At 37.6% G+C, this 27549-nt stretch overlaps 1 protein-coding gene across 1 annotated transcript in view; it reads left to right on the top strand.

Moving 5' to 3' along the window:
* Positions 1-27549, top strand: part of Ets96b (ETS variant transcription factor Ets96B) — a 92029-nt gene that overhangs the window by 25104 nt on the left and 39376 nt on the right. The window contains exons 3-6 of the mRNA XM_083031756.1: positions 10176-10410; positions 15009-15151; positions 16413-17276; positions 17819-17852. The gene's annotated coding sequence lies outside the window, so the exon portion shown is untranslated. The remainder of the gene's footprint in view (positions 1-10175; positions 10411-15008; positions 15152-16412; positions 17277-17818; positions 17853-27549) is intronic.

The following is a 27549-nucleotide window of genomic DNA, read 5'->3' on the forward strand; positions in this document are numbered from 1 at the left end:
CCAAAGTGAAACCGAAACGTTTAAACTTGAACTAACTATAAATAATACCTAAAATTATTTAGGAATCTTTTATTCGTGCCTTTATCTTGCATTTGGCTCTTGTTAGGCTTTGGCTTTTTTTACTCGTGTTAACTTCTCTTAGTACGGGGACGATCACGTTTTTCCCATAGCGCTCGTGCGCCACGATCCCACCTGAAGGTAAACGATGCAGGTAGTATAGTGCGCGGGCAGGCCATTAACGATGGGAGGAAGCAACGGGTAAGACCGGAAGCCACGCACGGAGATGTGACTTGCGAGGTGTGCGCGGCGATGCCCTCTCCTCGTTCGGGCTTCTGCTCGGTCTCGACGAATAACTCGTGTGTCGACGACGACGACGACGGTCAACAACCGAAGATATCGAAGCGTCTATTCTCGTGCCAGGCTCGTTCATCGTACGATGAACCGCGGGACGTTCGCGCGCCTAACCGAAGAAAATGCACAGCTAACCGGATAATATTGACATGAATTTTAAATTCGGCGCCCGGAATTATATACCTGTATTCTCTCCAGTCGTGAGAACTGCTCTCTCTCTCTCTCTCTCTCTCTCTCTCTCTCTCTCTCTCTCTCTCTTTCTCCTCTCTCTTTTTCTTCTTACGCGCGATTTGCCATGCGGAAACCACGCTGCAAAACCATTGACGAAGACGTATCGCTTCCGGTCGTGCTTCGAGAGTTCTTTTCTTTTTCACAGCAAAAAGAACAGTTGCCTTATTCGCGAACGTTACGTGCAAATTTTTTTCGTAATCTTTCGACATATTTTTTATCTATTTTTTTTACATAATTACATTTCATAATAGGATGATGAAATTGTTTGTACGAGAAGAAGGAATAGAGATTCGTATAAATTTGACGTTAGTTCAGGGCAGCAGCAAGAAAGTTTCAGACAGCGTTCTCTCGTTTTTTAATTAAATATGCGCGCATATTTCTTAGGGCGGCATATATATATGTATACGTATACTGTTTGGTAACGACTCTTCAAGATGTTTCGTCCAATTTTCACGGTGCACGAGCGTGGGATTTGGTGGGTGTGTCGAGACCTGCCGAGGTTGAAAAAAGTTTCCCCCATACGTGAGTTTTCGGGTGAAGGCTCGCTGGACCAACGTCGCTGCTCCGGATATACGCACCGGGCCGGAAAGAGATTCCTCATTGCGGCGTTCTTTCCCGAGAAGGAGATGCGAGAAAAATGAGAAAATAACGAAGGGTCGACGGCGAATGGGCCGTTTCTTTTTAATTTTCGAACAAGTTAGTTGAGAGAAAATAATTAAGTAGCACAGAGTAAAGTTAGTGCGATCTTGATGCTATAATTTCCATCATTCGAGCTATCGATATTTTCGTAATTTTTTATCGATTGCTGTGACTAATGACAGCATGTAACTCCTGTGAAAACATCACGTCAAAACCTTGTCGCCTGTCAAAACCTTGTCGTCGCCCGAATAGATTACATCGCGTTCCTTCGAGGATCTCCATATGCTATATTGAATTTCAACAAAACTTTCTAAATCTGCTATAATTGAGAAGGTCCAAATTTACAGTGTCCTTGCGAATCCTTCACAATGCTCGCACCTATATACATATATTAAATTGGGCAACTGATTTCTTAATGAGTAATTTTTAAGTAATCTTCCGAGTCTAGTAGTGATTTTTCGAGAAAGGAAAGGGTCGGGGAAGAGAGGGCCTTCTCCCTTCGATGTGTAATTACCGCGGTCACGGTCGGCGGCGCCCCTCTGCGAGCGCACCTGCCCAACGAAACAGAAAGCATGGTCATAATAAACGCTACGCTGCGTCGCGCGTGCGCTCGCAATTACGCACGTGCGATCGCGTTGTATGTACACGTTTACTTGCATTTGCGAGCCGCGGGCTCGTTTCAACAGCGTCTCGGCCTCTCTCGCGGCGATTAACGTTATATGTCAAGTTCACTACTATATTCGCGAATGAACGACTCTCGAGTCAATTCACGCACACTTATGATGTATCTTTGTGCACGCGCGTGCGCATCTCTTTTCGGAGAACAACAATTCAAACCTTTTGATTCAATTACACATTCTGTGCTGCTTAGGTTTTAAACTGACAATGAATGGAATAAGGAGATGATCTCTGGTAAAAGGAGTTAGGGAGCAAGATTTCTAGGGATGCCTTAAAAGAGAACAAAGAAACCGGGTCACACCATCGACTTGGGGCTCGGTTAAAACGACGGGAACTTTTCGAGATAAAAAGTTTTCAGTATTTTCAAATAAAAGGAGGCATTCTCTTGCTTCTCATTTTGTTAAAACTTGCGAGCGAGAGAACGAGTCGTCGTAAATCCCTATTATTCGCGTGGAGGACCAGATGTCCTCTTCCTTGGAAAAGAAACTTGTTGATCGAGTTTGAAGGCGAGAACTGCACGTAGCTAACAATAAGCTAGAAACTCAGGTCTTTCTCGCGACAATTATTTCAATTATTTTACCGGAACTTTTATTTCAGATTCGACAAAAAATGCTGTACTTGGAGACTTTTTTTTTTTACGAAAACGACTTAAAGTCTACCAAGTTGTGAGTTTTGTACGGTGGAAAGCTTGTTATCGGCGATTACCGGCCTTGAACGACCAATATAATTATGTCGCTCAGAGAGAATATGTGTCCGGTTTATGTTCAGCCATATAAAGAGTCGGATAATAATTTAGAGTTAAGTATCTCATTGACGACAGGTAGTAAACGTATTGGCACGCTATGAGCAACGCCATGATTATATGTCGATAGTGCGATCATAAATCAGCGGAATCGCCTCTTGTCGAATCGTTCCATCGACGCGTTTTTCTTGTAACAAAAAATTTTCTCGTACTATAATCCCCTGAGATAATAAGTGAATCCATATATTACGTGAAACGATGTTTTCCGGAATTTTCCAAGATATCGTGGGAAAACGTTTTCCAACCGGAAGTCGCGCGTATGGTCAAACTCTGCTCAGAATTATATAACTGATAAAATAATATGAAAATAAATAAATAAATGATTATTTATTTATTTATTTTCACGCGCTCGATTCATTTAAAAGAAAAATATTGCTGTAATAATTTAGAACCTACTAATTTCTATGCTGAAAAAGAAAGAAAAAAATTTAATAAATTATCCTTCGAGAAAGAGTAAAAAAAAACAAATACGAGAGATGATAGCTCGAAATTGGCACGTGCTCCGAACACGTTCGCAACGGTGCGACCGCAAATCAGGGCGCGAGTGAATCTCTCTCTCTCTTTCCTTCCCACTCTTCCGCACTCTCGATCGTTTGTAATTCGATGCAACGATCCGGACCAATGCTTTCGCATCCTCCTATTTGGCCGCCGACATTAGGAACGATTTACATTCATGGCGATCGAAATTAAGGTCGCCCCGGACGTTTCGCTCTCGCCCGACCTGCGAGTTTCACTGCGTGCCATTACGGGATGTCCTGCCACTACGAGAGAGAGAACCTACGTTCATAGGCGACTCATTGTATTCAAAGCTGTTCGCCATCATAATTTTCGTCCCGCGACGAAACAAACGTGCCTAGTCCCTGGATCGAATTCTCGTCGACCAACTAAAGCAATTCCGCGCGATTTCAAATGTTCTCCTCCGTCTTTCTCTATTGATAACTCTGAATATCAAAATAAAATTATAATTGATATCAATAATTATTCTCGAGGGAAACTATAAGAACATAAAAAGGTACCAATGAAAAGAATATATAGAATGAAGAGAGAAAGAGAAAGCAAAGGGCAATGAGGGACCAAAGTTAACTCGGGCCGACAGGAAGTGACGTATAAAAGACGATTTATAACAAGTGCGTGTCTTTCCATGAAGGACTTTAAATATCTGCTCCCTTAATCGCTTAATCGCTAGTTCCAATCGCCGTAAATATCATTCCGATATCGTTAAATATCGATTTGAACGATGTCCCTGAAAACTGCGACTGGTCGTGGCTAAATATAATTTATCCTTGAAGGCTTCTCGTTCTCTCGCGTTGTTTACATCGAGCATGAGATCGTCAGTCTGGGAAGATATGTAAATTAACAGGTAGGATCGGCAGGACTCTCACGTCGATTTCAACCCTATCGCATTTGAAGTAGGAATTCGGAGATTCGAAGAAAGAGAGTGGTCGCATCCCAAAATCAAGATGTTGACGAGGCTATCGTTCAGAATTCGGAATAAGCTTGACACCGGATGCGCTAATCGTCTCTTCTTCGATAATAAACGAATACACCGACGATAAATAAAAAGAGTAAAAGAATCTTATAAATGACGTATTGAGATAAAATTTATGGCAATTAGATTTTATGTTAGTTTTACTAAAAAAAATTAAATCCGCGTTATATGGCTTTATGGTACGTTGGAAAAATTAAATCCGTGTTATATGACTTTATGGTACGTTGGAAAGAAGCATTGAAAGAGAGAGAAAGGGCGAGCGCTGGTAATTGAGATGCACGATACGTTTTCACCTGTCGACGAACAGCAGCCATCTTTGTTTTTGATTGCCGAAACACGCCGCTAATCATTTATTCCTCGCGTACACGACGCGATTCCTATCCACACGTGTGAATCTTCGGGACAGGTCGAGCTTTCGGAGGACATACTAATGGCGATGCCTTTGAATAAGAACATCGAGAGCTGGGGAAGCTCTCGACTTTTACACGTCTCTCTTTTTAAATCTTGTAAATCTTGTAAATCATTAATTTATTAAATTAAATTAATCTGGTGCTTTTTATATGCAAAATTATAACAAAGTAAATCAAACATGTTACGTGTCTTTTTCGTGAATCGATTCTTTCTAAATAAATTCAGTTTAGCCGTTAAAGAATTGAAAAAAAATTCTATAAAAATTAACTTGATATTGACTCTTGCGTTACTCGTGATAGTTATTGTAAACTAAAGTGATTATGTAAATTGCACTTTTAACCGAAGGGGAAGCAAATTGCAATTTATATTCGAAAACCGTATGTGCGCAATAATAACCATCCATGTGACGAATATGTGCTGATGTTTTTAATTAAAATCATCTGCACTCTCTTATTCCCCTAATAACGTTGGTCAGAATGAAGGAACGCGTTTACTCATACGAATGCCTTATTCTGGTTCGTGAATCGCAGGAAGCTTTCCTATATGACACGTTCCTTGTATACACTTCTTCCTGTCGCGATTTCTCGTCCTATATTTAGAAGACGAAGCAATAACACAAGTGCATTATTACATTATCGGCTCGTCGTTGCACTAGGAGTAATGAAAAACGAGTGTTTCGACAAATTTATCTATATACATTTATCGTAAAACATTAAATTTATCGAATTATATTAAGACAGCTACGATATTCTCGTCAAACTTCTTTATTGTCTTCATCTATTTGTATTATTTTTATTCCTCAACATCTCGGGCAGGGAGAGAAAACGAATAATAGTAATTTTGCTTTACACGCGTCTTACATTAGTGGGCTTTGTCGCAAACGAAAACGCAGCTGTCGTACGATCGATCGTTACGGCGACGCTAATTAAGAGAACGCAGGATGACGAGAATAAATGTCGAAGATTCGCGATGATCGCGACTTTCCGTTTCGACGGACAAAGTAGTATATGTTCACTTAAGTTTCACGCCGTAAAGATTTCTGGCATTAATCCATTCAGAAATCCTTGATGCACTCCGAGATGAAGAAAGAGAAATTCTTCCCGAAATATATAATAAAATTAAAATAAAATTGACGAATTCGCATAAGATCAACGGGCGACAACTGTCTTAGGCCGGTATTCATATCGTCGGTTCAGTCGGTTCTTATATTTAAGACTGTCTTAAGTACAATCTTAAAATGTGATTAACCAATCACAGAGCCGTATTTGCATCTTAAGACATTACTTAAGACGGTCTTGAAATAAGAACGGACTATGAATACCGGCCTTAGACATTTCAACAATTACACATTTCAGTTTCAGAATGTAACATGTGTGTGTATGTATATGTTTGAAGTCTCTTCTGCGATTTTCATATGAAGTGAATAATCAAGAATGTCTTTCCTATATAGTAAATGTACGGTGAAGATGTTGCACGGCGAGATTTCTACTCTCCCTGTAGATATATGTAACTGCTTTCTCGACTCGTTATAGGAAACGCGAGACGAGTATTTCCATATCATACCGGCTCGCAACAGATGCAGACTGCAAAAATTGCTAAAATAAAAATTCTTTTTCTTATATTAAATCTATCCGAGCGCTCTCGAGAGATTCTCTCGAGATAAATTTTAATTATACTGAACTGAGATATGTGTTGAATAAATATTTATTATCGCTATGATTGCATAAACTCGTAATATAGATACGTAACCGCAACTGCTCCCTATCAAGGCTATTACCAGAATATTACGCGCGAATCTCGCGTGATCTCCAGATGACTTAGCGAAAAGTAAATTATCGTTGGCGTATATTTTACTGGCGTATTTAGAGTGGGTCGGACGCTCTAGATTTACGTCCGGTACTTGAGTTTTCGCTGCGAATTTGTGCATCGCTATGTATAAAAAGATGAGTATATATACGCCACAATAAATATTATAATCATGTATTCCATCTGCAGTATGGGACATGTATTATTTATTCTATACTCTGCGCGTTAAATGTCAGCTGTTAAAATATATTACCTCGAAAAAGTTATGTGACGCACACAATCTTTCATCCTGAAAACGTAGAATCGAAGAATAACAAAGTTACTTATTTCTCGTCGTTTGACACTTTTATGTATATGTATATTAGAAATCTCTGTGTGTGTATGTATATATATGTTCTCGGTAATTCAAATGTATACAAAACGATATAATAGACCGACGTGGGTGTGACCGGTTTCTCTCGCATCTTCTACGGCCGCTGTTCCAACGGAGATTAACAATAGCGTAGCGAATGTAACCATCGCGAATATACAGACTAATAATAAATTAAACCGTACTGCGCATCCTCGGCTGATGCCAAACCGAAAGGATTTACGATGCGTGGATTTTTCTCGCGTCCCGGGCGACGAAAATTCGTTTTATGCGACGACCGATCGCAAATCACAGACGCGAAGTGAATTATCATTTTCAATTTCGCTGTGCGACTTAATAACGACGACGATGTGCTCGCTTAAACGCACTTATCATCGCGCAAGCGCTTAAAAAGTTTTGCGTGTTCAAAAAAAAGGCCCGCTGAAAATTATTGATCGATTCCCGGGGGAGAGAACATGGATCGTTCTCCAGCGTTACAAAGTATTACACACCCGGGAGATAAATGAGATAAACTCAAAAGAAAGAGAGAGAAAGAGACGTTCACCTCGGTGCCTTGATTGTGTAACTTGCGAGAGCAATGGCACCTCGTGGAATGGCGTGGAATTTATGATATCCGTTCCGGTAAATGCTGATCATTCACCGAAACAATCATATTCCACCTCGCGCTGTTTGAAAAATTGCTCGCATTATACATCACGGCGCGGCCGCTCTTATTTCCGGTTCGACGCGATGCTTAATTAATATTGTTGGGAAGGGTTGTACATTGCACCTCTCATCAGAGATCGGATTACAAGAACGATCACTCGCGAAATGACATTTTATCGTCGGTGTTTCTTGCCGAGAATCTTAATTCTCATGATATCGCGCTTTACTATAAAGCGTTTTCGATCGTATAGCTTTAGGAAGCGCTGCAAACGACTTCCTTCCGTCGTTCGATTAACATAATTCTCTGGCAACGCGTTGCTCGCATTAATACGATGCGCATGCTGTGCAGCGATTGCAGGTGCATGCATCCGCGTGAAGTAAAAATGTGACGTAAGAGAGAGCTGTTTAATACACATCTTCAAGATTCGTGCTTTACTCCATCGTAACCGAAATAGCACCACCGTTTATTAATTCAGCACGATTGTAAAACAGTTGACAGAGATTTCACATTTTACCCAGCATTATTTAATCGAATTTAATAATTATAGATATTTCCTATTATATATTTCCTTCTCTATTTCCGCCGAAATATTTTTGTTTTGTTTTTGCTACCGTATGGCGGCCGATGTAACCGCCACTTAAACCATTTCTTATTAACGATCGCCATTTCCGTTTATCTGCCCCTTAATATCTTTCGATAATAGCTTAATTACTATCTGACGCTTTTCCCGAAGGAAGACAGCGCCAATAATGTATTCATGAATAATACATGGAAACAAGTTGCAGCATCGTGAAATATGTCATATATAGACTCCATCGAGTGTCGCGGACATTCTCATTCGCTCTCGGTCAATTTTCTTAAACGATCATATTATCTGTTGGTTATTTCGCGGTAACATTTTTGAGTATAATAAAGTCAAATATATAATAAAAATCTCCCGACATAATTACCGAGGCGATCGGATATCCTTGTTATACACGTGCACGTTCGATTCATGGAATTCGCGTGTTATGTTACTTCGTATAGCTCTCCTCCCGCTCTAGTCGGAAACATAACTTTACTCGTTAAGGAGATTTTCTAGCGTGCTAGTTAAAACACACACACACACAAAGCGACCGCTATTGCGTTCTTTACGAAGGCGTACATAGGGGGTAGTCTAAAGAACCCGACTAATACGGTGGAAATTACTGTCCGCCTCTCATAAATCTATGCAACCCCGCGATTTGCATCGGCAAAGTGCATCGTGAAGCCTCATTATGTCCCGTGACATTAATATACGACAGTTGTTAAAGTCCGCCTCGTGTATCGCTCTAATTTGCCGAGAGAGGCCTGAGCCTTTTCGGATTCTTATCACTCAGGCTGGCTAGGCTTTCTTAAGGATCTCTCGTAAATCATGTTTACTTTGCCATCTAATATTACGTATTTGATTTGATAAAAATAGCAGAGCAAAAGTAATGTTAAGATTAGTCTTTTTATGGGATTTAATAATTTTTAAGTTTGTTTTGTTGAATATTTCATACAACGGAGATAAAAATCTGTCGAATTAACATTACAAATGTACGAAGTATACAATGTGACTTATATATAATTATCCAACTCTTGGATGATTATTAGCAATCGTGTGGTGATTATCTTTTATCTCTTTTATCATCGTTGTACACTTCGCGCTGTTACATATTGAAAAGGAGCACTTAAATCTTGCCATAAAATAAAAATCTAACATTTTAATCGGTTTTAAACTCAAACCTTAAAATACACTTGGTTATTTTTTCCTTACACCTTTTATCTCTTTTATCATATTGTTGTATATACTTCGCTGTTACATATTGAAAAGGAGCACTTAAATCTTGTCATTAAATGAAAATCTAACATTTCAAGTGTCGGTTTTAAATCAAAGTTTAAAATACATTTAGTTATTTTTTCTTGCATTATCTTTATTCTTTGTTAAAAATATTAACAGACATTTTTAATATTTATGCCCAAAGTATCGGCTGCTGGATCTTCAAAGCTGATGTGAAAAACATATAATTAATATAATATAACGCATGATTATTATTTTTATTTTAGTTTTTCTCCGCCTTTATAAAACAAGAAGAAGATAAACATCACACATAACAACATATACCTATATATTTAATATTTATGGCAGCGATATTAATGTTTCTCTGACGCGTGTCGCGAAAAAAAAAAACTTATTTATATATCCCGTATAATATAGAATAATGCAAAGAGGTGTTGTTCGAAATACAGTCATTAACGAAAATTGGATGTAATTGCACATCTCGCGACGGTTAATTCGCGCAGCCGCTTATAAAATCCGATCTTATCTCGTTTATACTCGTCGCTTGTGGTTTCTTGATGAAGTTAATTCCTGTGTGTAATAAAAGTAAATTGTACATATATATAAATTATTCTCTATGTTACTCTATATAAATCTACTGCCCGATCGGATAAACGCAGACGCAATAAGTAGAATTTTGTATATTGGTGGTTCTTTCTGCTTTCGTATGGAAGACTTGGATCGATCGGAACGAATCGTGTCTCGCGAAGATGCTAGTGTCGAACACCAGCATCGTCAAAGGAGAAAGGAATATTTTTTGACTTTCTGGATTTCTTCTCTCCTGCTATAAGCGAGCGATCTCGGCGAATAGCCGCCTCCCTCGGGCTCTATTACTTATGCAGTCTACGTTGCCCGGCTTGCAACGCCGCTTGCTTACCCCTTCGTATATAACGTGTACTTTATTCTTTCCAGATGCGCCGATAGCTACTGGCGATCCGCTCGTTTAACAGCGTAACGGCGAACAGGCAGGACCGTAGTCAGAGCCAGAGCTCTAGCTAGGGAAAAATGAGAAGGAGGGAGAGCAGGGGTGGAAGCAAAAGGAAGAGGACGAAGGAGCCCCGTGAAGGGGATGCGTAGGAATGTAACGCGACGAAAATACGTCTGGCTTCTAGGGAGGGTTCTCTCTGCAACAGAGAAGAGAGAAGAGGTGAGCAATATATTTTCTGTCCAAATATTATTCTGCCAATAATCTCGCCCGTCCGCGTCCGCTAATCACGGTATGAACACCGAGTTAATTCATTCTCGATCGAATCCGCGCGACTCGTGTTCCACGTATATGATTATTTATTTTATTTATTTACCGGTGGTGGTTATAAATGTGGAACTCGTAGAATCGCTTTCCGCGGAAACATGCGAGGCATGACGGATACGAGAGACCGGCACGCGTCGTCCCGCTCCTCGAAAAGTGCGACGCGAAGGAAAAAAAAACAAGAGGGGGAGAGAGACGAGGGCAAAACGGGAACAGAAATACAAAAACGTTAACTAAGTGCGTTACAGCGATGATAAATACGTTTCACGATAAATGCAGAAGTAAACCAGAAATAATATTTGAATTAGAAAATTAAAATATCCGCGTAAGTTCAATTTTTCTCTCTTAGTTATATAAATAAAATTATATGTATAGTATAAATAAGATGTAAAAAAAGATAGAGACTATAGATTATAAATATTTAATAAAATAAAATAATTTATTTGCATATTAATTAAAATTCTATTTGAAATAAATATTTAAATCCAGTAATACTATATTACTGGGGAAAAAAATTATTCATTATATTTGTTTCTTATGGCTTATGTCTTATGTCTTTCAAATCCTTTTTTGTTCATATTTTATTAAATTATATTGATAATTTATAAAATAACGTCAGCGATGATTGTTTTAAAATTAAACGCACATTAGATATGTCTCTTATAATTTTCTTATTTTCTTTATTGTATAAAACATTTGAAATAATACAAGCAAAAATACACACATTTTAACATTTTCAATAAATAATTATTTTCGACATAAAAATATGTATTTGAAATATATATTTATTACTGTTAATACGTAAAGAAGAACATCAAAGAATTTAAGGCTCTCATACTAATTATCCGGCCGAACGCAAAATATCATCGATCAGAAGAGCCTATCCTAAATGCCGGTTCCGATTACGCTTTATTGAAATAATTTTATCGTTTTCCTTCCCACGTGCAACCTGCGGGACATTATAATATCAGCGTGTCCGCTCGATTGCCGTAATTTAGGCCATGAATTTCATTAGTGACGGTCACGTTAGCATGCCATCCTATTTATTTTTTTTTAAAGAGCATAGAAATTCTACGAGACGTACATATAATTACAAAGAACCTTGAAAATGGTCAAAAGAGGGAGAGTATTAGAAGATGGCAGATTGGGAGGGGGGAGGGGCGGAGCTCGAGATAATTAAATAAATAACGCAGACGGCAAAAGAAGAGTGGACACTGAAAGCAGACAGATGTATATTATAAGACCTTATACCTTATAATATTTTTGATTATTATATCTATTAATTTATCGATGGCACACATGCTCCGGATCGTGTTATAGATCCAAAACGGAGACTGATCGCTTCCATCGCTTCTATAGATATCGCGAACGTGTCTCGTGTAACCGAAATCCGGATCGTTTCTCGGAGGGGAAGAACGTGCTTCTTACCTATCCCAAGATAATACGACGAAGGTGCATCGCGAAGATTATAGAAGACGAATATCGTTGACATGCGAACCGGTTTATTTCGCATATCCGCGACACGTTCGGTTCGAATTCTCCGTCGACAATGTTTCGCGATAACGGAGCGAATTCCTCGGGGACTGTCGGGCGGATCTGGCCAAGGGCCGAAAGATCAAAAAGAGGGATCGCTCTCGCGGGTCGGATATAGTCTGCCGTACCCTCGTGCAAGGTGCGCGGGAGAAGAGGCCGAGACCTGGCCGCAGGGCGGATCCGCCGCGTCGACCGCCGAACGCTCGTAAAGCGCTAAATCGAATGGCCGGAGGGAATCGTAAAGGCCTCGCGGCCCCGCGCGGTGGTGTGTGTGGTAGCGAGAGATTAAATTTAACTTTTTACGATGAGAACCGCGGGAGACCTGAAAGAGCGAAAGCCACGTGTATCGAGACCATGTTCGAGAACACCATCGACGCGAACGAGATATCGCAAAGTGGCATGTAAATTATTCAACATTGTCGTTTAAATAATACTTTGTGTATAAATACTAGATATTATTTCGAAATCTAATATGTTATTTTTTCCGTAAGAGAGAGAATAATTTTTCGCGTAAAACTATATAATCATCATCTATTTAAATCTAATTTACAAAAATATTTATTATCATTAAATATATTATTTATATTAATGTTATTATTAATATTATTAAATTTAATATTATTTAATAAAATAAGACATAAGCTTTAAGAGATAAATATATGGATAAAATGACTACAAATTCAGTAGTAATAGAAAATATTTTATCGTTTGTACCATAATGAGAAAAGTAATTATAATAATAATTAAATAGCTTATATATAAATATAATTTCTATTTTATTTCTATTTTATTTCAATTTTGTTTATCTTCGCTAAATCCTTGATCGTAAAAGAGTTTTTAAAAGCGCAATTTATGCTAAAGAAATGAGATTGATCGTCGCTTTATTTCATTTTGACAATTTTGACGCTTGAAGACAACTGTGTCTCTTGATTATCGGAAGACAGTTTCCGATGACAAGCGCGTCTTTTCGTTTGCCCAAAGTTTCGGCGGGATCATTGAGAATCCTCAAGGATCCTCAAGGATTCTCAAGGATTCTAGGTTCAACGTATTTATGAAGGATGTATGTATACTTAAATTACGAAAGAACACACGCGCGCTCGGATAGAGATGGTATCTTTCAAACTCGAGAGGTATAGATAAACCGATAAGACTTTTTATTATATGATCAGACGTAAATATTTATATCGCATTAATAAGCTTTATACGCAGAGATTTATTAGAATTTCGTAATTTAAAGAGCAAAGTTCTATACATATATATTATTCACCTGAATATAAAAAGCGATATTAATTATTATGAAACGAGACAATTCTAAATATGAAGCTGTAATAATATACGCAGTATTGTCCCCCAAAAAGCAAAATAGATTATTCTATCTATCTACATCGTATCGTTTGACATGGTTCGTGCATCTTGTAATATAGACCGCAATAAAATCGAAATGGTCGAGTCGCTGGAATTTAGAATTCTTGCTCAATTTCATTTACGATTTGAGAGAACACATCATCGCACTTATCCGAGGAACCGTCGTCGTCGTCGTCGTCGTCGTTTACCGACTCTTAACGATGATTAATTCGACCGGAGGGTGAGCGTGACGACACGCGCGCGCATTACACCACCGAAACACAGACGCTGCTATATTTTGACACACGGTATATCGGGGTGGCTTAATAGAACGCGCTGTGCGCTTCTCGCATCGCGACGATTTACTCGAAATGACGGACAGAAGAATCCATCCTCCCCCTCTCGGTACTTTTATTTGCAGCAGCGAGCTTGCGAAGCAGTCGCAGCTGCAACTCTCGCGCGCGGTCGTATTTCGGGATGGAAAATAAGCTCGTAACCTTCGGATTCTCGCGCTACTCGCGTAAATATCTAAGCACAAGCAAACGATTACGCGTCTCGGATAATCGCCAACGAGAATCGCGGATGTACGAACCGATCTGGATTCGAGACGTTAACCTTCAATCGCTCTTAAATCCAAAAATCTTTTCTTAGTAAGAATTTCACGTCTCCAAGCATCCTCATTGTCTTCTTAATTTTTATCGTTAAATCGGCAATCAGTGTCATGCAATAAAATCGTCAACGTGCTCGAGATAATAATTAAAAATCGTCTCTCTTTCTCTCTCTTTGCCCCATGCGGTCGTAAGGACGCTTCCCGCCATTACGGTGGTCGCTTTAAAAGGTTCGCGCCGCTATTCGTAACACGTTACGGTCGTACGTAATACGCGCAGCCCATCACCGGATGCGATTGGTCCCACTGCCGGAAGCGATGTGCCTTTCTATCGCGCGTGTCCGGCGTGCGTTATTTGGCAACGGTAGCGCGGGTAGAAGCACCTCCTGCTAATCTCCCTTATCTCGCTTCGTAATATCTTTCTTGAAAATGCCCGAATTTTGATTAAAAATATCAGCGTTTAAAAGATATTTTAGAAATAGATTTTTTTTTACTCTAATAATTCCGTCTAATGTATCGCAAATGCGATGCAATTTAAAATGTAATTTTGATCTTGCATAATCGCGCGATTAAAGCCGAATTGAGAGAAATGGCGATGTATAATTTCGCACGCGAACGAATGCGTATTTATTCCAGCGAGAAATGACGTCACACACACACACATACATATATAGAGAAAGAATGTCGCGTCATGCGCAAAAGCGCGAGGAACATAGCGATGCAATAATTATTCGAACGATCGTGAAACAAATAAATAATTAATTATATAAAGAAATGATTATATATCAGGAAGACTAAAGAAAAATTACATCGTTCGAAAATTGATTTCTCATTAGTAATCATTAGAGACCGTCCGCGACTTAACTTGAACTAATTACAGGTGTCGAGCTGATTAATCGACGTCCTCACGATCGCGCCTTTTAATGCTGCGCGCGTATCGTCCATAGCCCTCCTTCGTCCGCTAATGTTGTCTAATGGCGGACGAGTAACAGTATTTTTGTTTTCTCACCAGCCGCTGTCAACGTCCGGCCGAAAGGTGGGAAACAGTTACGCTTGCACACAAAAGCTTATGGAGAAGAGCCCAGCGATGGCGATGGGGAAGCCGCGGACGTGGCGTGCATCGTGCGAGAAGGAAGCGCGAACATCGCCGGCTCGGTGAGTCTTATTCGCAGCATGCATTTTTATATCATATTGCGTGATCGATTTTGCTTATGTCTTTGTGTTAAAATTTATTCTGACTAGAATAACACAAGCACGCCATTCTTCAATTTTATGTTAAAAAGAATAATATTTAAAAATAATAATATAAAGTTAGTTTAAACTCGATTATGTTTTTTCACAGAAATCAGCTAATTAAAAATAATATAGCGACTTTTTAAGTATCTAATTATTATTTTAAAAATAATATATTATAATACTTCAAACTCGAATAATATTTTTTTATAGAAATCTTATAACTGTCAAAAAATATTAATCGAGTTTAAAGTACTATAACACTCTATTTGAAACATATTATTTTAATTTTTGATATATTCTAATTTTAAAAATTAATTAGCAAATTAACACTTTAGTCAACTGATTTTTGTCAAAAAATATTAATAAAGCGTTAATTTACTAATAAAATTTTAAAATAATAATATTTTATAAAATGTTAAATAGTCATATGTTGTAAATAATATGTTATAATGCCTTATCTGCGATTAATATTTTTTGGGGATCAGCTGATAACTGTCAAAAATATTAATCGAGTTTAATGAATTATGACATATTATTTAAAACATATTATTATTTTAATTTTTATAACATATTATTTGTATCTGAAACATATTAATTTAATTTTTATAACATATTATTTTAAAAATTAATTAGCACACAAATTAACTTTTTAGTCAGCTGATTTCTGACAAAAAATATTAATAAGGTGTTAATTTGTGTGTGTGTGCGTTAATTAAATTTTAAAATATGTGTTAATAATGTGTTATAAAATGTAAAATAGTAATATGTTATAAATAATATGTTATAATGCCGTATCTGCGATTAATATTTTTTGATAGAAATCAACTGATAACTGTCAAAAATATTAATCGAGTTTAAAGAATTATGACATATTATTTAAAACATATTATTATTTTAATTTTTATAATATATTATTTTAAAAATTAATTAGCACACAAATTGACTCCTTAATCAGCTGATTTCTAACAAAAAATATTAATCGCAGATAGGTCATTATACATATTATTTACAACGTATTACTATTTTACATTTTATAACACATTATTATTTTAAAATTTAATTAACACAAATTAACACCTTATTAATATTTTTTGTCAGAAATCAGTTGACTAAAGAGTTAATTTGTGCTAATTAATTTTTAAAATAATAATGTTATAAAAATTAAATTAATATGTTTCAGATACAAAACAATACTGGTGTCTGGCATTGCCAGTTATGGGACGCGCAACACGTCATGCTCGGACCGCCGAGCCGAGCCGAGCCGAGTCGAGCCGAGTCGAGCCGAGCCGAGCCGAGCCGAGCCGAGCTCCGAGTTCGCACGTACGTCGCGACCGCCGCCATTACGACTTTGCAACCTTGGCGTGCTGCGCGTTCCGTAACTGGCACAAGCCTGTCTGTTAGATGCATTTCCGGTTGTTCGTGATCAACGTTTGCGCGCTCATCGCCGATCCGCGACAGTACAAGTGTGGGTTTAGTGTTTTTGCGTGTTTAATTATCGTACAAAGCCGATTGTGTCGCGAAATCGTGTGCCGACATCGTGATCGCGATCTCACGGGCGAGTCCATACGCGGGCAACTTCATTACGCGGGCGGATCGTTGCGCTTTCGACGCGAATTTCCCGAGTTTTTCGGCGTTGTCGATCCGCGATTTCTACGTCGTTGAATTGTGAAATATAAAACATAGTGAAATGTAGCGCCCATTTCTTGGAATATCGGCGACTCCTGACCTAACCTGAGTGCGTCGCGGGAGAGTCGCCGCATCATCGTCGTTCGATGAGGTTAGGCCCACCTCCGATAAGTAGGCCTTGAAAAAAGCGGCGACGCGAAAACAGAGCATCGGTTTTATTCGCGCGCGAATAAGCTCTCGCGATTCTCGCGTTTTACCGAAACGCGTCGAAATGTGATATCTAAAATCCGGGCGTCGCCGCTCGTCGTGAACGAAAAAAAAATAACGCGAGTGCAAGTGTTAAGGAACGGTGTGGGGAGAAAGAGAGAGAGAGCGGTCGACCTGGGGAGGCATCGGGCAACGGCGGAGCAACGACAGGGTAAATATAATTTACAGTTTATTTAACTTTTCATTTGTTATTTGTGAGATTATCTATTTATCTTCGCGATAATGATTCTAATTTTATATTGTTGTATAATAATATAAAATATCCTAAATTTTATATTTTAAAATACTTGGAATATTTAATAATAAATATAATAATTTTTTAAATAATTTAATAATAAATATTTATATATGTATAAAATACAATTTCTACATTGTATTATATTTAAGAGATATGTAGATATAATTATTTATGTAATGCATAACTAGATTCTTTTACTATTAAATATTTTTAGTAAAATATTTTAATTTAAATATTTGTTATAATTATGTAGTTTTTTAATATCTTAAAGTAAATAACAAAAATTAATTATGCGCATATTATAATAATTTTTTTGAAACATTAAATTAATATTTAAATTAAAAATTTTTAAATTAATTTTAATATTTAAAAAAATTATTCGGAATATTATAAATGATTTAAATATTTTAATAATTGTTTTATAGAATATTTATATTTACGTTTATATTTTACAGATTAACATTGTCTACAATTCCGCACATCAAATTGGTGAGTGTTGAATTATTACAAAAAAATTTTTAAGGTAATGTAGTTGTGAAAATTATATCAGAAATCTTTTAATATCAGAAATATATAAGATAAAAATATTATTATTTTATAATTTTTATTACATATTATTTTAAAATTTAATTAACGAATTAATGTTTTAATCAGCTGATTTTTGTCAAAAAATATTAATAAAGTTTCATGTTAAAAAAAATGATATAGAAATCAGCTGCTGTCAAGAAATATTAATCGAGTTTAAAGAATTACAACATATTATTTAAAAGATAGTATTATATTCGCAAAAAACGTTTAAACTTTTAATTAAAAAATTAAGGCCTTTGTAAGTCGTAGAACAATTTCTTTGGGCGCATTTTAAAGGTCTCTTCAAGACCTACAAAATGAACTCTCAGAAATTGTTCTACGACTTACATAGGCCTTAATTTTTGAATTCAAAGTTTAAACGTTTTTTGCGAATATAATATCTTTTAAATAATATGTTGTAATTCTTTAAACTCGATTAATATTTTTTGACAGTTAGCAGCTGATTTTTGTATCATTCTTTTTAACATGAAACTATTAATATTTTTTGACAGAAATCAGCTGATTAAAACGTTAATTCGTTAATTAAATTTTAGAATAATAGTATGTAATAAAAATTATAAAATGTTATAAATAAAATATTATAATACTTTAAACTCGATTAATATTTTTTGTCAGTTATCAGCTGATTTCTGTCAAAAAATATTATTTAAATTTAAAGCATTATAACATATTATTTATACACGGAGAAAATTTTCTTTTAGAATTTATCCTGAAAATCATAGTAATCGTGGGACAATATGGTATGGAAAAAATTTTATGAGAATTTCTCTAATTAATATTTATCAGAATAAAAAATTATAATATCTATCGCAAAATATAAAATATGTTTGATTAATTTTACTAAAAGAATAGTAAAATTTACTAAAAGGGTAAAGTTGATCAAACATATTTTTAAAATTCTTTCTATCTCATATTGTCTCACGATTACCATGATTTTCAGGGTAAATTCTAAGAGAAAATTCTCTCAATGTATTTTTCATAATTGAATAACGATTGATTCGTGACAGAATAGGTTTATTTTTCAAACTCGAAACATCATTACCGCGATACAAAAACGCGATTCGATTCTCGGTAAGTGAAATCCGTAACGCTCTGGATACACACACCCGGTAGTGGTCAATGAAAAGTCGCCCAACTATAATGCCCGGATTACACGGGAGTGGTGCCCACAATGGCACTGCATTATAGTTATTGCCGTTAGTACGGACGCTGATGACAGCATTACCGTGATTGCCAGTTAACATAATGATCGTCGCTGAGCAGCGTCTACCAGCGACACGTACGTACGTACCCGGGGCTTTCTGGACACGAGGTCGACGACCCTTGACCCCGTACAGACTGGATAGCGAGAGCGTTTCCTGAAATGGAGAAACAATTGGCAATCGGCGCGGACCCGAACGCGGCTTGATCGCATTAGAGAGAATAGAATAATGTCCGCGCGCTTCTTCAGTCTCGCGATTCTACGCGTCCAATGCGCTCTCGACGAGAGTTATCGTCCTCGCGGGATTACGAGATTTTATATACGTATAATACATCGTATTAAAATATCTCGCGTAAAGTGTCGCGATATTTTACGCGATTTTATCTTTTAAACGCGCATCTTTTCAATGTTTGCGGTCTCTACACATCGCGTGTTCCCACGATTATATATTCCCCGGAAAATATATATATTACACCGCGGGATATTCATTAGTTACCGATAAATTGCAAGGATATACACGTCGCTAATAATAATTATAATGTAATCTACGAAGGCTGATCGATAAGCGGCATCGATAACAGCGTAAAATTTGTAATTATATTATGCCTCGGTCATATCGATGATGCATAATTACACGTTTGCATAATCTCGCGGGACCCGTCACGTGGCAGAGAATCTGTCGTCTCCGTGTAAAAAAATGATTCTTCGGCCTTTCAGCCGCGTGCATCGGGGCTGCTGCGAAAGGAGGTTAGACGGGTACATCTCCCCATGACGTAACCCGGCATTAACGAGCGGTAAAACGGTCACGAGAGATATTCGCCGAGAGCGCAAATTGGACGATGAGACCCGCGCGCACTCGAGATAAATAAATGTCGTTCGGGGGTGGGAGAGAGAGAGAGAGAGAGAGAGAGATGCGGGTATCGTGGAAATCGGTCGCAGAACTGCCGCTCGAGAATAAATTTCTAGGAGTCTTTATATATAATTTTTTTCTCCCCCCTCGGGGCACAATTTAACGAAAGAGGCCACTCGTTGGAATCGGCCGCGAAGTCGCGCCGATTAAAGTGGAAATTCGAAGCGAGAGACGAACATGCGAATATCAAGGGGTGCAATCTCAGTCAAAATTGTTGATTGATATCAATTTAAATTTAATACATATTATCGAATCGTCGAACAACTTTTTTTCCCAGCTGTTTACGTAGCAAGGGTTTATCCCTCTATCTGTGGGCTTGGTGTTGTCGATGTCTCGCGTTCGCCAGACCGTGCCGAATCTGGCCTGGCCGATTCTCGTTTACAGTCTTACGCTTACATTCGCCTGTCGGCAGCATACACGTGGTCACTGTTTCGCGCGTGCCACAGTATAAACGCGCTGTCAATGCAAATAAGTCGAGCCTATCGTTCCTGGACGAAGGGCCGATCGAGTGGTCGACCTTCCTTCCGTTTGAACGGATCAACAAGATATTCAAGTACTTGTATTACAGTCTACTGTGGAAGCAGTGTTCTCTCGGAATATAAAGTCTCCTTTGACGTATTTAATATCGATGTATCTATCTGAATAAGATAAGGATCGATGATAATGATGAAAAATTGTAACTTTTTAAAGAGATTTAATTCGGGATTTTTAAAGCTAATTTTTCTCTCCCCTGAAAAACTTTTGTTTCATCAGTAGAAACAAGATATTAAATAAAAATGCATTAATTAGAATTACGATATTTTTAGGAATATATTAATGATGAAATAATATAACAGAGAATAATTGTAATTAAAATTATTTCGTATTATCTCGATATAATCTAAAATGGTTATACTGTAAATCTCTCGAGCATGGTGAAATAATCATCTAACACGTTATAAGTCTGCGATACGCTAACGATAATGGCACTCGCTACAAACTCCGCGACAAAATACAGGCTTCTGCTTTTTGCGTATTCGTGGCACGCTACTTTCTACACAACGCGTCCCCATCAGTAAGAAATTCGACTTCCCCCCTTTCAACCCTTCCTCTTTTTTTTCTCGCACGAGAACGAAATACACCAGCGCGCGCTCCAAAAATACCGTCGCGCCGGAATATGAAACCAGAAGTAACCAGTGGCAAGGGTCGGGGGCTCGGCATCTGGCACGGCCGACAAAATATAATAACATAGCACGCGTGCACACACGTACATGTACGCATACAAACATTACGTACAGCGTGCGCGCACGCACGGATAAGCCGTTCCTGGATAATCTCGTGGACTCGCGCGTGCGATCTCCGCAACGTCGGTTTGGTTCTCAATTTTTTTAAAACTTGTAACGATGTAAAAGCTGCTCCTAAAAGCTGTCAACTATTTAATTTTAATCACAAATTATAGGAAAAATGTGCACAGTGTTTAGATATTTTTTTAATTTGCTTAAAATTACTTTTACTTTTTTAAATATTTTAATTCGAATTATCGCGGGATATATATTTATTTGCCATTGAAATTTTCCATAATTTGTTGACATTTTTTTTTTAAGTAAGATTTCAAAAAATTCAACTATTTAATTTTAATTATTTTTAATTTATTTAAAATTACGTTTACTTTTTTTTAAACTTTAAAAACTGTCATCTAATTTTAAAGGCGAATTTGAGAAATGTACACGTTTTTTAGGGATATCTTTTTAATTTGCTTAAAATCACCTTGATCTTTTTTTGGCATTTTAATTCGAATTTACCCGAGATATTTATTCGTCATTGAAATTAAGATCGGATTTCGCGCTTAATTTACATACAAGCGCGTTGGAAACGTAAACGAAACGTTCTATTCTGGACGCGAACGAATCTGTGGGTTCCGCGAGTCGATTCGACGTGCTCGTCTGGCGTGTTCACGCTTCCGGGGTGTTGCCGAAGGATATCACCTTCCATCCCGGCGCTTTTTTATCTCTCTCGTACACGCGACACCTACGAGGAACGAGCTTCCGGGCAAGAGACGAGAACGTGACCGCAGTTCCGCAGTTTGACTCGAGAAGGATCCGATGCGGATAAGAGCGCGACGACGGATATGATCCTAGCTGGAAATAGATGACGCGGTTATAAACATGTTCTTCTCGATCGTGTCATTCGTTTTTTGCCAATCCAGAATTAGTTATGGAACTAAGCCCCCTTCAGCGCTTTCCGATATCTAATTTACGATACGCGAGGAGCACATTCCTCCGCGCTTGCACAATTTATCATCCCGCAAATGGCAGACATTACCCGCGCTGGTGGTAGATTTGCAGCTGCTACTGTACTTGCTGTACACGTAGACCGCCGTCGTTGAATCGAAAACAATAAAACATGACGACCGGCGATTTTCGCCCGTCGAGAGTAGCCGGCAAAAGTAGCCGCGGCTCGTAAAATCTCGTTTCCTCGACGGTATATTATACCGCTAATTGCTAGGATATCCGGGAAGCCGCTTGCGGGGCAAAAAGCTTGGCTCGTTCGAAGGCAAAGCAACGGAATCGACGATGAAAACGACCGCTGGTGATTCGCTCGTGCATATATTGGCCGCGCATTGTTGTGTTGTGTGTTGTCGGCTATTCGTAATCGTGGAAATGGTCGGAGCCTAGAGCTGTAAATCAATTCCCCGGGCCGCGTTAACGCGAATTCCACGGTATTAATGAGCAAGACGAAATAGAAGACCCGTGTCTTGTGAATTCTTCTCCCGCGCGATTCGCTCGAAATGATACAGCGAGACAGAGAACCGCGTTCCGCTCGAGCGCTCAAGCGGATCATTCATCTCGACTCGGATCAATGTTCAACGATCGATCGTGAATCCTTGAATAGTCGTCACCGTCTAGCGGTTAATACCAGGGTTTGAGTAAATGGGCCCAACATAATGAAACCCGGTGGGTTTTATTGGGTTAAACCCACTTAAAAAAACTTACTTAAAAACCCATTTATAAAACCCATCCAAAAATGCTAAAAATTTAATAATATTATAAATGAAGTATTTAATATTGATTAATTTTTATTTAATTTTTCTTATTTATTAATGTAGTAGAAGGTCTATTACATTAATAAATAAAAAAAATTAAATAAAATTAATTCATAATAAGGAATTGTGCCAATTAAATAGCCAATTTTCTTAATCGTTAGCGAATTATAAAAAATTAAATTAAAAAAATTTAAAAACCCAACAAAATCCCAAAAAACTCAATAAAATCCCCAAAAAACCCAATAAACCTCAAAAAACCCGGTTTAAAAAAAAACCCACTGGGCTTTTTAAAAAAAACCCGGGTTTTTTCAAACCCTGGTTAATACCCTATGTCACAATACCCCGAATGCATCTCGTGCAAGGATTCCTTTTTATTATTTTTTGGTATCAGCGGAAAGAGAGGGGGACTCTTCTTTAAATAACTTATTTAAAGCTTACTCGAGAGGATCGGGAAAATACTGCCATGATTTATCATTTAAAAGGTATATAGTATTTCGCGGATAATATAGAGTAATGATTATATATTTGAATAATTTCAAGCTGCAACGCACATATATTTATTATAATTGGACGCGCATGTTAGTCATCGATCATCCGCGAATATGCATATGGAGAAACTTGCCGATGTTTCATTTTGATCTGATAAGTAATTTGCTCTTCGCTGAGCACCTAATCTTTTCAAGTTTCTTCCAAGTTTATTAATAATTTTACGAAATGCTTCCTCATGTCGGACAAAAACAAATTGAACATCTCGCTTCCTTGCTCGGTCGACAGTTTCTTAAAAAACGTTTACGCAAAACAGTCTTGCATCTTTTTTTTCTGCATTCGCCGATGTATTTTCTCGAAGAATTCTTGTCGCAAATCTATTTAAAATTCTATCGTTAACGACAAAAATGTATTTGGCGTGAAATAGTATTTAATTGGACAGAACAATTAGAATTCGCGAGAGAAAAATTATATACCGCAACATATCGATTAAGATTAAGATATGAAGAGGAAATATCTCGAGTTTTTCGTTGCTCGTTTTAGCTCGCGCCACAGAATGAAATATTATTCAGTCTAGTCAAATATTATGTTTCTCCTGAAACGCGCCGCGACTCTCGTGCCCCGGCGCGAAAAGGAACTCCGATGTTACTCTCCCCGACCGTCGTCGGCTCTTTCGCATATAATACGGGCATTAAGGTGTGTTTCTCTTGGCAAAACTCCACCGTCTTGGTCTTCGCGCGGCTAACATACGTTATTATCTCGTAGAATTCGATTTTCAGTCTCGCCGCGCCGTGCCAAGATATTCTTGCGGCCTTCTTCGCACCTTGTCGCGATCGAAATCACGATGGTCGATGGCGTAGATGCGCTTAAACCGGTCGCCGATCGTAAGACATACTCTTCCGACCACTTATCTGTCACACGAGATAGAGACATATACCTTCGAGAAGGAGCTTATCTGTTGGCCAGTCCGCATGTCTTCACAAACATGCCATGTCTCTGGCCAGAGAGTCTCGGTTCAAAATATTATAATATCTACATAGAGCTACAATTTAATTCGTTTATAAATATTTTATGGTTGGAGAAAAAATATATAACACTTTCGTGAGATTTTCTTTTAAATTTAAGTAATTAAAGAAGCTCGCAGAGAAAAGGTGATTCAATAAAGTTGTTAGAATTTGCATTTGCGCCAATATACGACGAAAAAGACGATTTTATCTTCTCGTGAATTCGTAAACCGCGGACAGTCTTTAAACAAGAATAGGGAAAATCAAGGCGATAAATGTCGATATCGAGTTGATTGCTCGATCTTTGAGCGATTTTGAGTCATCAAATATGTCCAAAAATAATGAAATTTTCAACGTTTTTATTACGTCAAACCAATAGGATTTAGATAATAATTATGACAAGACACAAGGCATACTAATTATAATTACCGAAGCGTGTGTAAATTGATTTCGCGCGTAATGATGTTCACGCAGCTCGAATAAATGCATTTTGCGTAAAGCGCGACGAGGAGCGGCATATTTCCAACAGTGTATCTCCCTGTAATTATGTTAACAACGCTTCCTACGAAGACAGCCGCGCATATTTATAAGCTTGGTGATCTAATTATAAAATCAACGAGGGGGATGCACGCGAGAGAGAGAGAGAAAGAAAGAGAGAGAACGCGATTCGAAGAGGGCTCGGATTTATTGGCTCGTGCCTACTAAATCGTTAGACCGCTTTAATGACCGCAGGAACGCGGTTAGGCGCTCTCTTTATCAGCGTCTATAAATTTTATCAGTTGGAAATGCTTAGCGCGTCAGCGGCTGAAAGAAGGATGGGCGCGAGGAATGCAACTGGACAGATCATCTACATCGCGAGATACGGGGTATTTCAGATTTGAAAACAGAAAAAAATGCTTTGGCGAATTTATTAGTTTGTTTCTGATCGGAATGCTGCTTGGAATGTAGAAAATAAACTTCGACAAAAAGAAAACTCGCCGTATGTTTTTACATTATATAACGAGAAGTTCTAATGAAGATAGCGTCATGTAAGTTGAAACGAGGTTGGAATTGAAATATCGAGGAGGCAAGTGCCAAAGTTACGGGCGCACATTCTCCGCTTTACGATTCGCTAACAGCTTTAAAGAGTACGTAAACGAGCGCCGATAAGCCGAGATTGCAATTATATACGCGACGCGTTTCTAGATAGGCATTTCGAGCTTTTCGAAGACAGAGAAAGAGAGAACAATTAGTAGCAACATTACTCGCGCGTTGCCTGTGACGTAATTCTTTTATTACTTGTTATCACGATGGATAATTAGATGCACATTTAAGCTTGACTTAACTTAAATCTGATGTGATATCGAATTGCAATTTATCTCCTTTTCTCGCGACGAACCGGTCTTCGAGATCGTTGCACTTTTAATAGTGCGGGCTCGTTTACGACCGGCGTTTTCAAGTTCTTAAATCAAGTTTAAACTCCTCAAAATTACAATCGGTGCCGATGTTATTTACTTAAAAAAAAAATCTCTTTATATCAATTACTTTACGATTTTTTTTTATTTGCATGAGAAATCGATTTTAATAAATTGAAAGCGAAAGAAATGCATGTGACAATTTCACTGAATAGATAAAAGATACTATTATATATTTTATGTGTACACAGTTGAAAAAAATTTGTGTTTTCTTGTTAAAAACGGTCCCCGTTAAAATTTTTGTGTTAAATATTTAACACATTCATGTGTTAATTTAACATATTACTGTTATGTTAATTGAACTCAAATGTTAAATTATTAAAACAAAAAAAAAGTGTAAAAATAACACATTGTGCATTTATTTTTAATATTACACAATAAATATGTTCCGTATTATTAGTGACAAGATTTATTTGTTAAAATTTAAAGGAAAAAAATGTTAATTTTACTTTATAATTTAAGTAGGGATGATAAAATGTAAAATTAACAATTTTTTTAGTTAATTTTTACATTAAAACTATGTTAATTTAACACAAATTTAATTTTAAGTTTACTTGAATTTTGCATTTATTTTATGTTGAAATATTAACATAATATTCGTGTCACTATTTAACATATCCATATTATGTTAAATTAACACAAAAATTTCTGTGGACCGTTTGGGACATGTGATATTTGTTAAATTTAACACAAATTTTTCACCTGTGTAGATGGTAGATTCTTTCGACTTGAAATTAATATTTTGGAAAAACTTCTGTATATCTCGCGCGTGGATCGAAATTTAAAAGTCCGCAGGTCCGCAGTAAATTCATCGGTGGGAAAAGCGTCTGTCAACGAGACAAATATCCGCCGCGTAAATATTACTCTTTTTTTTTTGTCGCGGTAGAGGGGAAGGATTCACTGACGTACATACACCCTGCTCTCGTTGGCGGTATCCTTTTCGCCTCCTTTTTTTTATTTCCGTGTATCCATGCAGGAGCGACGTCCCCCTAGAATCTGAAGATGGAACCGGATGCATCTGCAGGGAGATGCAGCCGCATAAAAGATTCATTTCTTCCTTGGCTCTTCGCCGCAGCGAAAAGTCATTTTGAACCATAGACATATATACATGTCTACGTTTTGAACAGACAGCTGAAGTTTCAAGGCGACAAGTCAAGGGCGAAAATGATGGAGCAAATATCGTAATAGAGATAAACTAAACAATTATCGTTTGCAAAATGAATGATTTTATCTCGAGAATTTATAATTTTGCTCTCGCATTCTCTGTGCGTCGCTGTAGAAAAAAAATTAGACCCTCGTACATATGAGAATCTTCTCATCGTCGCATCTCGAGCGAGAAGCGCGAAACTCAGACGAGTGTAATTATTCCGTCATGAATCAACGACGGCGCATGCCGGACGACGATGTCGGTTTATTATCGCTCATTTAAATGTAAACCACATGCAGCAGGTTGTCCTAGAGCAGCAGTTCTCATTACCGCGAATTGATTAGAATTCGCGCGTATTAATAGAAACTAAGTAG

This window comes from Prenolepis imparis, unplaced genomic scaffold, assembly GCF_030444845.1.
Source record: "Prenolepis imparis isolate NDT839.2.m4 unplaced genomic scaffold, iyPreImpa1.0 SCAF_2, whole genome shotgun sequence".
Classification (NCBI taxonomy): domain Eukaryota; kingdom Metazoa; phylum Arthropoda; class Insecta; order Hymenoptera; family Formicidae; genus Prenolepis; species Prenolepis imparis.